Here is a 13,653-nt window from a genome sequence, read left to right on the forward strand (position 1 = left end):
TTAACAAGTAATTTATGGAAGCTGTTTCCCTATCTCAAATAGTTACCTTAATGGCTTTTATAAGAACTGCTAGCAGTAGGCATTCAGTGTTAACACACAGCAGAGTAATGACTTTGTTATGTAAAATAGACCCCACTGCAGCCTGTACTAAGGAAATTAAAAAAGACAGCTCGGATCCTCCCCTTGAAAGAGTCCATTGCTTGCAATCAGCAGGGACAGGGCTGTGAAACAGAGGGAGTGACATAGTGTCCTTTGTTAATAGATACCCTTTCAATACCATGAAAATAGAAGTGTCCATATTATCCTCTTAAATATGTATACAATGCCTGCTTATTGGAATAAAAGCTTACGGTGGTATCTATTCAACTTAAATTTGGAGGACTCAGGTTCCAGTTAATGTTTATAGAGGGGTCTAATTTATAGACTCAACTGATGTTTATAGCTAAACTGTATCTCCCTGCCACATTGCCTAGTTTATATATAAATAGAGGAGGTGCTAATGGCAAGCTGTTAGAGAGCTGAAGAGTACAAAGAGGATGGAATTACTCCATAAACTCTTCACGCTAACTGAAGACTGCAAGCAGCAAAGATGAGCCTTCTAGCACCAAGACAGGAGTTGTACTGTAATCAAGGCTGGCGATGAAGACGGGAGTCCTGCAGAGGTACCCCAAAGTCTTCAGAATAAAATATTACAACTTTATGTGTTTTTAATTTACGGACACCGAGGCAAATAATCCAGAACTAGCATGTTTATTTGACCACTCTGAATTCAGGCAAATCAGAGAGCACCAAAATCACTTGGTCCAAGAAGCAGGCAGCCCACCAGGCACAGGTATTTGTGTTCTGGGCCCTGTGCCCAACAGTGATGTAGATGGAGTTCTCTGGAATGGAGCAGGGTGCAAGTTTCCCTCTATGTTTCAGGGGTTAATTGCTCCTGCTGTGGTGAAAAAGAAAGACAGATTGAAACAGAAAAATTTGGTGACATTGAGGAATTTTATTACGATTAAAGTATTTTTGGAAGAATTATTTAGAAATTAACAGATTTATCAGATACTTGTTTATTAGTATATGCACCAGTTGAGTGAATGATTACAGAGCAGCAGCAGGACAATGACACAAGATGGATTATTAGATATATATGAATGATCCTATCCTGATAGGCCTAGACACCCCAGAGCAGATTGTTAGGCCAATATGACAGTTTTTTGTCTCTAGTCTAAACTAGAAACTGCGTTGCATAAGACCCTGGAAGACCTGACTGTACAAAAGTCACAATCTAACAGGAGTCACTCACTCAAAGCTGGCTCTGTGAATGTGCAGGGCTGCAATTCAGGCAGATGACAAGACATATCAATAAGCTGGATTCACTATCAGCTGATCACTGTAGTAATAAAAAAGATTGTTTACAGTTCCTTCAGATGAGGCAGGAAGAAACAGAATCATGTATTGTGGCCTGCAAAAACTCCTGTTCAGCTAGTCACATGTCACTGGAGAAAGAGATTTCACCTTACAGACAGCACAGCTCTTCAGATCTCCATCATACTTTTCCTTTCTCTCTACAGACAGTACTCCTATGCTACCAGCTCACTAAAAAAACTAAATTTCTGAAACATTCATTCCTCTCAGACCTAAGACTCAGACTTCCTCTTATTGGGTACAAAATCTCCACAGTATAAAAGCTGCTCTATTGGTGAGAGGAATTCTCCACCTAGATGTAGGAGGGAAAACTTCAAACAGCAAACTATGCAAACTATTTAGCAATTAACTGTTTCAGAGCGTATACTTTGCACAAGTACTGGATAGCCATGTTTGCAGGATGGCTACCTACAATCTATCTATCTATCTATCTATCTATCTATCTATCTATCTATCTATCTATCTATATATATATATATATATATATATTCACTTATATAAAATGAATTGTCAATGAGCAGCACGTAGTGGAAACCACACAGCTCCAGGCACCAGTCCTCTTCACTTCTACAGCTGCCTGCTGTTTTGCTGCATCCTTGTATGGCTTTTGATGTGTCACCTGACCCACATTGGGTCATATGCTCGCATTGGGAGCTATACAGAGCAGATGCAGCAGAACAGCAGGCAGCTGTAGTAGTGAAGATGACTGGCATCCGGAGCTTTTGCAAGTAGTTTCTGCTGCACGCTGCTTTGCATTTGCTCTGTGGGGGGAGGTCAGTGTTCCATTTAGGCCCAGTTGCTTATACTCTCAAGCAACCAGAAATTATACATATCTGGCATCAGGCAATCCCCACCTGTGTCGGATAGCTGCAACTGTATTCATTTTCAGGCCTCTTTCACAGTAGGACATTGCGTTTTGATGCAACGTTAAAGTCGCAATGCAAATTACAACGCAATGCCCCAAAAAGTCGCAACGCAACCTAATGCCCCGTTGTGGTCGCATACAGTAAAGCATACAGGCAATGAAAAGTATGTTTCCAAGTCATTACTGAGCATGTGCAAATAAGCTAATAACGTGTATAACGCACAGCATGCAGTACTTTCACTTAACGTGCAGCGTTAGTCACCAACGCAACGTGTGCACTGTGAATGGGGCATTGATTTTTCATTGCAGTGAGTTATTCTGCGTTAAATGTTTTTAACGTGCGACTTTAACGTTGCACTGTGAAAGAGGCCTAAGGCTCTGTAGTGTTTTCCTTTCTTGTTTTTTTTTTTTAAGGTTGTGCTGTGATTGATTTGCTTGTCCAGTCTCTAGTCTTTTCCTAAAGCTACGTATTCCTCCAGCATTTTGTTGTGTCTGGACTGCCGTGTGGACGTGCTGTTCCTTTTGGAACTTTAGAGTGGTCACATGATGCATTTCTTGATTCATCTTGAAATAATTTTTTTCACACTACATGCATTTTCATCCATTTTTTAGAATGCATCCATTTTGCAGATTGTAAAGATTTTTTTTACAATGTTAATCACAGTGCTCCATTCCAACTAGTGCAATCCAGATCTTTGCACTTACAAAAGTACTGGATGCTGCATTTTAGTGCAATTGCATGGAATCTGAAAACACATTACAAAAATGAATAGAAAATGCATAGGGAAAATGCATGAATTTGTGTTTCGTAGTGTTAAAGTGGCCTGTTAAAGAGAAAAATCTCCTTACTGTCACAACAGAACTGTGAAGCACAAGAAAGAAGTTTGGGTCCCTCCTCCTCTCTGGGCAGCGGTCTGAGCGTAGGATGGGGGGAAAGGGGGTGTAAAAAGGATGGTCTGAGTATTTTAGAAACTGTTGATCTACTGAGATTTTCACACAGTATTATCTCTAGGGTTTACAAAGAATGTCTCTAAAAGAGAAATTATCCATCGGCAATGGTGTAGAGTGTAGACAAAATTGTAGATTGTGATAGGTCAGAGAATAAATAGAATAATTTTAGAAACTGGAAATTGTGCAGCTGACAAATCTGCAGTAATTGCGTGTTGCTATCATGTCAATATGGATCAAAATCTCTAATGCGCTGGGCTTGATCATACCACCCTGAGTGGAGGGTATACCCCTTTGTTGATTTGCCCATACCTTCAGAATACGGCATTTTAGCCCAAGTTGGGTCGGATTTATTCTCACCAACTGCTTGTAAGGAATATACCTGTTAGCTGTGAAAATGCCCCGGGCAGATTCTGTCACTTCCAGGTCTCGGCGCTTGTTCCCCCCTGCCGGTGACTCACAGTCCGCACAAGCTGATAGGCGGAGGGCGTGTTCTCTATACGCCCTCCGCATGAGTAAACAGTAGTCAGCTGACTGCAGCGCGGTCAGCTGATCTGATCCTGTCAGGGCCCTGCTGCGTGATGGTTGTGCGGAAGGTGGCTGGCCACTGATTGGAGAATGATTGATATTTAAATGTGCAGAGTGCTTCCAGTCATCGGCTAGTTCCTGTGTGCGCACTCTGATCTCTGCTGATATTCTGGATTTCGACCTTGGATTGTATTTGACTACTTTGTTGTGTTTAACCTCTGCTTGATTCCTGGATTACCCTTTGCTTGCTGCCTGGACCGACCTCTGCTAATTACTGGACTTCCCTCATTTGCTGCCTGGACTGAAGTTACTGGACACCCCTTGCTTACCGCCTGGTGCAACCCTGGACTGTTATTGGAAATCCCTGTATGCCACTATTCTGGATGATAAGTATAAGGTGCACTCTTCTTATCAATCAGTTCATAGTGTGCATATACTCTCGCATAAACTTGTCATATATCATCTGGAGCTGCTGTTAGTTGTTCACATAATATTGCATGCAGACTCAAGGAACTGTGTCTTACCACATCTATTACCATCTGTTGCTAATCTGCATGCAAGTTTACTGGATTTACTTCAATCACTCTGATCAATATTACTATTGCTGTTGAATAGTTTTGCATGAAAATATATTACTTGGACTGTTCTAGTTAAACTGTGTATGTGATACTGAGGGACTGTGTTGCTAGCCTCAGTGGTGACCTCTGGTGGTACTCTGGCTTTCTAGGCCTCAGTTCCTATACCTTGCACCTCCAAAGCCTGGGTGTAACTGAAGTCGGGCAGGTGCTATTTCCTCACCTCCCGTTCAAGCGTGGGCGCGCCACATAGGGTGAAAAAGGTGGTGATAGATTAGGGCATAGCAGCTGAAAGAAAGCAGATCTGCCAGGCATTACACTGCTTATTGTGTTTCCACAGCTGTGGCGCACACATGTGAGTATAATCATTTACATTTGCAATATTCCTGTATTGCAACATACTACACAATATTGGCTCTTGGCTTCCTCCCACATCCTTTCCCCTCCTTTTTTTCCAAAGTGAGTGAATACTACTTGTAATGGTCTTCTTTCTGTTGTACGGACTTTTGATAAGGCAACTGCAGAACTTTCTGCTGCTCTGTGATATCAAAGGTATGCTGAGCTGTCTTCTTGAGAGTAATTTATTTTGGAATCCGATTCTGCATTTTGATCTTCGACAGAAAGCAGATGTTTCTGTGAAGATGTGCAAATTTTATTTTCAGAAGAGTCTTATGCATCATCTGCATGTAGTACATTTTGGTATCTTCCATCATGGATTCTTCTCCAAGTTGCTTTTAGTCTTCTTTCTTTCTGCTGCCTTGGAGATTCCATCTCAGAGCTTCTTTATCTATAGAATTTTTCTTGTGGAGAGTGTGGCTTATCCATCCTCATTTCCTTTTCTTAGTCTACAACTCTACTTGTCCTCCTTGAGCTCTTTCACACACTTTTTTTGTTTGAAATTATGTTTGGACATTAAATATTTAGTATTCTTTTGAGTCAGTGATTTATAAAGTTTGACTTTTTTTGTTACCTTTACTGTTTACTTTCATGTCCGTGGTTTTCTTAGTTTTCTTGTTACTTTTGTAGTCGGGACAACTTTGTTTCCATATTTTGGAGGTTTTACGGAAGTAAACAGAAAACAATCATCTGTAAATTGGATTGTTCGTGCAAAAATATATGATTTTTCCTAAAAAGGTATTCAACAGTAAGTAGGTTGAAACAATAGGTAGGTGTGGTTTAACAGTTTAACCAATATATCATACAGTGGGTTGCAAAAGTATTCGGCCCCCTTAAAGTTTTCCACATTTTGTCACATTACTGCCACAAACATGCATACATTTTATTGGAATTCCACGTGAAAGACCAATACAAAGTGGTGTACACGTGAGAAGTGGAACAAAACTCATACATGGTTCCAAACATTTTTTACAAATAAATAACTGCAAAGTGGGGTGTGCATAATTATTCGGCCCCCTGAGTCAATACTTTGTAGAACCACCTTTTGCTGCAATTACAGCTGCCAGTCTTTTAGGGTATGCCTCTACCAGCTTTGCACATCTAGAGACTGAAATCCTTGACCATTCTTCTTTACAAAACAGCTCCAGCTCAGTCAGATTAGATGGACAGCGTTTGTGAACAGCAGTTTTCAGATCTTGCCACAGATTCTCGATTGGATTTAGATCTGGACTTTGACTGGGCCATTCTAACACATAGATATGTTTTGTTTTAAACCATTCCATTGTTACCCTGGCTTTATGTTTAGGGTCATTGTCCTGCTGGAAGGTGAACCTCCGCTCCAGTCTCAAGTCTTTTGCAGTCTCCAAGAGGTTTTCTTCCAAGTTTGCCCTGTATTTGGCTCCATCCATCTTCCCATCACCTCTGACCAGCTTCCCTGTCCCTGCTGAAGAGATGCAAGAGCATGATGCTGCCACCACCATATTTGACAGTGGTGACGGTGTGTTCAGAGTGATGTGCAGTGTTAGTTTTCTGCCGCACATAGTGTTTTGCATTTTGGCCAAAAAGTTCCATTTTGGTCTCATCTCACCAGAGCACCTTCTTCCACATGGTTGCTGTGTCCCCCACATGGCTTGTGGCAAACTGCAAACGGGACTTCTTATGATTTCTGTTAACAATGCCTTTCTTCTTGCCACTCTTCCATGAAGGCCAACTTTAGTCCTATTAGTCCTTTTAGTCCTATGGACAGAGTCTCTCACCTGAGCTGTAGATCTCTGCAGCTCGTCCAGAGTCACCATTGGCCTCTTGACTGCATTTCTGATCAGCGCTCTCCTTGTTCGGCCTGTGAGTTTAGGTGGATGGCCTTGTCTTGGTAGGTTTACAGTTGTGCCATACTCCTTCCATTTCTGAATGATCGCTTGAACAGTGCTCCTTGGGATGTTCAAGGCTTTGGAAATCTTTTTGTAGCCTAAGCCTGCTTTAAATTTCTCAATAACTTGATCCCTGACCTGTCTTGTGTGTTCTTTGGACTTCACGGTGTTGTTGCTCCCAATATTCTCTTTGACAACCTCTGAGGCCCTCACAGAGCAGCTGTATTTGTACTGACATTATATTACACACAGGTGCACTATATTTAGTCATTAGCACTCATCAGGCAATGTCTATAGGCAACTGAATGCACTCAGATCAAAGGGGGCTGAATAATTATGCACACACCACTTTGCAGTTATTTATTTGTAAAAAATGTTTGGAATCCTGTATGATTTTCGTTCCACTTCTCACGTGTACACCACTTTGTTTTGGTCTATCACGTGGAATTCCAATAAAATTGATTCATGTTTGTGGCAGTAATGTGACAAAATGTGGAAAACTTCAAGGGGGCCAAATACTTTTGCAACCCACTGTATTTTGTATTCAATTTTGGAAAAGGCCACCTGGCTGAAGCCCCGAACTAGGCTGCCTCCAAGATGTGCAGATCTCCAAGACTTGGCCCAAACAAGTTAGGTTAGTGGGGTAACCACAAGTTTTTAAACCAGTTACTTCCAGGTGAGGTACAAATACAAAATCAGAGATCCTTAAACAATCCAAGACTCGGGCAGGCTGCGAGCGCTCAGTCCAGGAAGAGGTGAGATTAATCTGCTAGCTGAAAGAATCAAAGCAAGTTACATACTCTAATGTAGGGTTCAAGAGTGCAAGATCATGTTGTCAAATATAGGATACAGGACAGGGTTCATGTCCAGGACAAAGGTTAAGAATTCAGGTTCAGCAGATTGCAAAGTCATGTTTCAGGTTCAAGTTTCCAGATACAAGATTCACATTTAAGATCTGGACACATGTTCATAAAGTGAGATTATTTCACTCCTTGCCCCTCCCACTGGAAGCCATTCTGTCATGTGCTACGCCGTTGTCCCTCCTCCCCTCCCCATAGAAACAGATGCCTCACTCTTTTATAGCAGAGCAAGGCATCTGTACAGCTCTGGGCCCCTGAACTGTTGCCTAAGAGACTCGGGTGATAACTAGTGTGGGTGTGCGCATGTGTGTGTTGTGTGTGTGTGTGTATGCATGTGTGTGTTGTGTGTGTGCACCTTTAGCTGGAATTCAATGACTTCAGCCTGTTGGACTTCTGACACTTCACTTCTTAACCACTTGAGGACCGCCCCCAGCCGATGGCGGCGGCAAAGACTGGGCCTAAACGAATGCAGTACGCCCATCGGCGGGGGCGGCGGCGGGCGTGGTTATGCGGCGATCGCGTCATTCATGACGCGATCAGCCGCCGTTCAGAAGCGCCGGCGGGTTACTAGCACCGGGATCGCTGAACGCAATGTGTATAATAGGCTTTGTAATGTATACAAAGCCTATTATACAGGCTGCCTCCTGCCCTGGTGGTCCCAGTGTCCAAAGGGAACACCAGGGCAGGCTGCAGCCACCCTAGTCTGCACCCAAGCACACTGATTTCAACCCCCTGCCCCCTGATCGCCCACAGCACCCCTCAGACCCCCCCCTGCCCACCCTCCAGACCACTGTTTGCACCCAGTCACCCCCCTAATCACCCATCAATCACTCCCTGTCACTATCTGTCAACGCTATTTTTTTTAACCCTAAACTGCCCCCTGCTCCCTCCTGATCACCCCCCACCCCTCAGATTCTCCCCAGACCCCCCCCCCCCTGTGTACTGTATGCCTCTATCCCCCCTGTAATAACCCACTGATCACCTGTCAATCACCTGTCAATCACCCATCAATCACCCCCTGTCACTGCCACCCATCAATCAGCCCCTAACCTGCCCCTTGCGGACAATCTGATCACCCACCCACACTAATAGATCGCCTGCAGATCCGACATCTGATCACCTCCCAAGTGCAGTGTTTACATCTGTTCTCTCCTCTAAACACCAACTAATTACCCATCAATCACCCATCAATCACCCCCTATCACCACCTGTCACTGTTACCCATCAGATTAGACCCTAATCTGCCCCTTGCGGGCACCCAATCACCCGCCCACACGCTCAGATTGCCCTCAGACCCCCCCTTATCAATTCGCCAGTGCATTATTTACATCTGTTCTTCCCTGTAATAACCCACTGATCACCTGTCAATCACCTATCAATCACCCATCAATCACCCCCTGTCACTGCCACCCATCAATCACCCCCTGTCACTGCCACCCATCAATCAGCCCCTAACCTGCCCCTTGCGGGCAATCTGATCACCCACCCACACCAATAGATCGCTCGCAGATCCGACATTAGATCACCTCCCAAGTGCAGTGTTTACATCTGTTCTCTCCTCTAAACACCCACTAATAACCCATCAATCACCCATCAATCACCCCCTATCACCACCTGTCACTGTTACCCATCAAATTAGACCCTAATCTGCCCCTTGCAGGCACCCAGTCACCCACCCACACGCTCAGATTGCCCTCAGACCCCCCCCCCCTTATCAATTCGCCAGTGCATTATTTACATCTGTTCTTCCCTGTAATAACCCACTGATCACCTGTCAATCACCCATCAATCACCCCCTGTCACTGCCACCCATCAATCAGCCCTTAACCTGCCCCTTGCGGACAATCTGATCACCCACCCATCAGATTAGACCCTAATCTGCCCCTAGGGCACCCAATCACCTGCCCTCACCCTCAGAACGCCCTCAGACCCCAGCCCTGATCACCTCACCAGTGCATTGCTTGCATCTATTTCCCCCCTCTAATCACACCTTGAGACAGTGGCGGACATACGGCCGTGCAGCCACACGAGGGCCCCTGAAGTTCCGTTGCTTCAGGGGCCCATTAAGTATTTTTTTTATATATATATATATATTTTTTTCCCTGGGGGGCCCCGACTCCTATCCTCCCTCCCTCCCTCACCTCGGGGGGGGGGCCCCTCCCGGTATGCACGGCGGGAGAGCGGCAAATAGAGGATGTCTCCGGGGCTCCAGGCAGGCGCTAGAGGCTCAGTGGCCGCTTGGTCTCCGATGTCTCCAACTCTATATACGGCTCGCTACTAAATCAGGAAGTAGCGAGCAGTATACAGAGTTGGAGACATATTGGAGACCAAGCGGCTGAGCCTCTAGCGCCTGCCTGGAGCCCCAGAGACTTCCTGTATTTGCCGATCTCCCGCCGCGCATATCGGGAGGGGGGCCCCCCGAGGTGAGGAAGGGGGGGGAGTATAGGAGTCGGGCCCCCCACCCGAATAGCTACCCACCCGGCTACCTGCCTACCTACCTACCTACCCACCCGGCTACCTAACCACCTACCCACCCGGCTACCTACCCACCCACCAGGCTTCCTACCTACCTACCCACCCGACTACCTAACCACCCACCAGGCTTCCTACCTACCTACCCACCCGGCTACCTAACCACCTACCCACCTGGCTACCTACCCACCCACTAGGCTTCCTACCTACCCACCCGGCTACCTACCCACCAGGCTTCCTACCTAACCACCCACCCGACTACCTAACCACCCACCCCGGCTACCTACCCACCAGGCTACCTACCCACCCGGCTACCTAACCACCCACCAGGCTTCCTACCTACCTACCCACCCGACTACCTAACCACCCACCCGGCTACCTACCCACTCACCAGGCTACCTACCCACCGGGCTACCTACCTACCTTCCTACCCACCCGGCTACCTACCTAACCACCCACCCGGCTACTTACCTACCTACCTACCTACCTACTGGGCTAGTTACCAACCCACCCACCAGGCTAGCTACCCACCCGGCTGCCTAACTACCTACCCCACCCACCCACCCACCCATCAGGCTACCTACCTACCTACCTACCTACCGGGCTAGTTACCAACCCACCCACCAGGCTACCTACCCACCAGGCTACCTACCTACCCACCCACCAGGCTACCTAGGGGCTACCTACCTACCCACTCAATTGGCTACCTACCCACCCACCAGGCTACCAAAACCATGCTACCTACCCACCCGGCTAAGGGCTACCTACCCACCCACCAGGCTACCTACCTACCCACCCACCAGGCTACCTACCCACCCAGCTAACCAGCCACCCACCCGGGTACCTACCTACCCACCCACCCACCAGGCTACCTACCCACCCGGCTAAGGGCTACCTACCTACTCACACACCAGGCTACCTACCTACCTACCTACCCACCCGGCTACCTAACCACCTACCCACCCGGCTACCTACCCACCCACCAGGCTTCCTACCTACCTACCCACCCGACTACCTAACCACCCACCAGGCTTCCTACCTACCTACCCACCCGGCTACCTAACCACCTACCCACCTGGCTACCTACCCACCCACTAGGCTTCCTACCTACCCACCCGGCTACCTACCCACCAGGCTTCCTACCTAACCACCCGACTACCTAACCACCCACCCCGGCTACCTACCCACCCGGCTACCTAACCACCCACCAGGCTTCCTACCTACCTACCCACCCGACTACCTAACCACCCACCCGGCTACCTACCCACTCACCAGGCTACCTACCCACCGGGCTACCTACCTACCTACCTACCCACCCGGCTACCTACCTAACCACCCACCCGGCTACTTACCTACCTACCTACCTACCTACCGGGCTAGTTACCAACCCACCCACCAGGCTAGCTACCCACCCACCCGGCTGCCTACCTACCTACCCCACCCATCAGGCTACCTACCTACCTACCTATCGGGCTAGTTACCAACCCACCCACCAGGCTACCTACCTACCCACCCACCAGGCTACCTAGGGGCTACCTACCTACCCACCCACCCGGCTACCTAACCACCCACCAGGCTTCCTACCTACCTACCCACCCGACTACCTAACCACCCACCCGGCTACCTACCCACTCACCAGGCTACCTACCCACCGGGCTACCTACCTACCTACCTACCCACCCGGCTACCTACCTAACCACCCACCCGGCTACTTACCTACCTACCTACCTACCTACCGGGCTAGTTACCAACCCACCCACCAGGCTAGCTACCCACCCACCCGGCTGCCTACCTACCTACCCCACCCACCAGGCTACCAACCCACCCACCCACCCACCATGCTACCTACCCACCCGGCTAAGGGCTACCTACCCACTCACCAGGCTACCTACCTACCCACCCACCAGGCTACCTATCCAAGGCTACCCACCCACCCACCAGGCTACCTACCCACCCAGCTAACCAGCCACCCACCCGGGTACCTACCTACCCACCCACCCACCAGGCTACCTACCCACCCGGCTAAGGGCTACCTACCTACTCACCCACCAGGCTACCTACCCACCCACCCACCCGGCTACCTACCTACCTACCCACCCGGCTACCTACCTACCTACCCACCCACCCACCCACCAGGCTGCCTACCCACCCACTCACCCACCCACTTGGCTACCTATCCACCCAACCATCCATGGGAGCTGCGCGCCAGATGGAGGCTGGGACAGGAGGTCTGCTGCTGCAGGTGAGTAAATGTTTTTGTTTTTTTATTTGTATTAGCAGGTGTATGTTCTGGGCAGGTCTGCCACATGATTGCATGTATTTTCTGCGCAAATCTGCCGACATGATTGCATGTATTTTCTGGGCATATTTGCCGACATGATTGCACGTATTTTCTGGGCATATCTGCCAACTTGATTGCACATATTTTCTGGGCATATCTGCCGACATGATTGCACGTATTTTCTGGGCATATCTGCCGACTTGATTGCACGTATTTTCTGGGCATATCTGCCGACATGATTGCATGTATTTTCTGGGCATATCTGCCGACATGATTGCAAGTATTTTCTGGGCATATCTGCCGACATGATTGCACGTATTTTCTGGGCATATCTGCCGACATGATTGCACGTATTTTCTGGGCATATCTGCCGACATGATTGCACAAATTTTCTAGGCATATCTGCCGACATGATGTGTATTTTCTTGAGAAAACCTGCACAATTATGTGAATTTTCTGGGGAAAGGGTCACCAAAACTTGGGCCCACTGTCTTTGCGTTGCACTTTTCAAGGGAACCTGAGGTGAGAATAATCTTGAGGCTGCAATATTTCTCTCCTTTTAAGCAATACCAGTTGCCTGGCTGCCGTGCTGGTCCTCTGCCTCTTATTCTTTCAACCATAGACCCTGAACAAGCATGCAGCAGGTCAGGGGTTTCTGACAATATTGTCAGAACTGAGAAGATTAGCTGCATGCTTGTTGCTGGTGTAATTCAGTCTATTACTGCAGCCAAATAGATCAGCAGGGCCGCCAGGCAACTAGTATTGTTTAAAAGGAAATAAACCCTCACCCTGGGTTCGCTTTAAGTTACAGTTAGCTCCGCCCTCATCCGGTCATTGCCACGCCCATTTTTTTTTTGCCGCGCCGCTACACGCTGCAGGTTCTGTTCAGACCTATTTTTTGCGCCGCAGGGTGTAGCCACGCCCATTTTTTGCTGCGGCGCGCTTTGCGCGACGCAGGTCGTAGGGGCCCACAATTGCAATTTTGCACAGGGGCCCACTGCTGGCTGTGTCCGCCACTGCCTTGAGACACCCATCAATCACCTCCTGTCACCACCTGTCACCCCCTAGCACACCTACCCATCAGATCAGGCCCTAATTTGCCCCGTGTGGGCTCCTGATCACTTGGCCAAATCCTCAGATCCCCCTCAGACCCCCTTCCGACCACCTCCCCAGTGCATTGATTGCATCTATTTTCCCCTCTAACCACCCCCTGAGACACCCATCAATCACCTCCTGTCACCCCCCCCTAGCACTCCTATCCATCAGATCAGGCCCAATACAACCTGTCATCTAAGAGGCCACCCTGCTTATGACCGGTTCCACAAAATTTGCCCCCTGTCATCAAAATTTTCAGATGCTTATACCCCTGAACAGTCATTTTGAGACATTTGGTTTCCAGACTACACACTACCCACAAGTGACCCCATTTTAGAAAAAAGACACC

At 47.8% G+C, this 13,653-nt stretch overlaps 1 protein-coding gene across 1 annotated transcript in view; it reads left to right on the forward strand.

Moving 5' to 3' along the window:
- Positions 1-641: 641 nt before the first annotated feature.
- Positions 642-13,653, forward strand: part of RASL10B (RAS like family 10 member B) — a 149,310-nt gene continuing 136,298 nt past the window's right edge. Inside the window, exon 1 of the mRNA XM_068268659.1 lies at positions 642-662. The gene's annotated coding sequence lies outside the window, so the exon portion shown is untranslated. The remainder of the gene's footprint in view (positions 663-13,653) is intronic.

The sequence above is a fragment of the Hyperolius riggenbachi genome, chromosome 2 (assembly GCF_040937935.1).
Source record: "Hyperolius riggenbachi isolate aHypRig1 chromosome 2, aHypRig1.pri, whole genome shotgun sequence".
Taxonomy (NCBI): Eukaryota; Metazoa; Chordata; class Amphibia; order Anura; family Hyperoliidae; genus Hyperolius; species Hyperolius riggenbachi.